Source organism: Neoarius graeffei, chromosome 1, assembly GCF_027579695.1.
Source record: "Neoarius graeffei isolate fNeoGra1 chromosome 1, fNeoGra1.pri, whole genome shotgun sequence".
NCBI lineage: Eukaryota > Metazoa > Chordata > Actinopteri > Siluriformes > Ariidae > Neoarius > Neoarius graeffei.
In genome coordinates, this window is record NC_083569.1 from 129,861,988 (window position 1) to 129,862,502 (window position 515).

Genomic DNA, 515 nt, shown 5'->3' on the forward strand with positions numbered 1-515 from the left:
ACACACACACAGAAGAACATTCCAGCGACACACATTATGTTGTCCTGACTGAATGCTAGACTTTGTAAATCAGTACTAATCACCTTTCAGCGATGTAAGCTGGTGACATTATGACTCGGTGCTCGTCACATTATAGCTACAGAAATGTTGGACTGGAGTATTAGCATTATAGCAAGGTGAATTTGTAAATTAGTGAATCTGTGTTCATCACAATATGGCTGTATTAATTTTTTTGTTGTGAACCTCTAGTAGTCATGTGATAGATCTGTAAATCTGTGGCATTGTGAATCGGTATTAGCCATGGTCAACATAACTTATGGACCTGTTGACTGGTAAAACCTCACTATTTACTTTTACTGATTTTGTTATAGCCTCTAACTAAAATACGTACATATATATCTCGTTGCAGTTATATCTGTATGTTATATAGTCTGCTTGTTCTTGGGATTGCATGTCTGATAATTTGCTGCTGCAACAAAACAATTTCCCAGCTTGGGATCAATAAAGTAATTCTG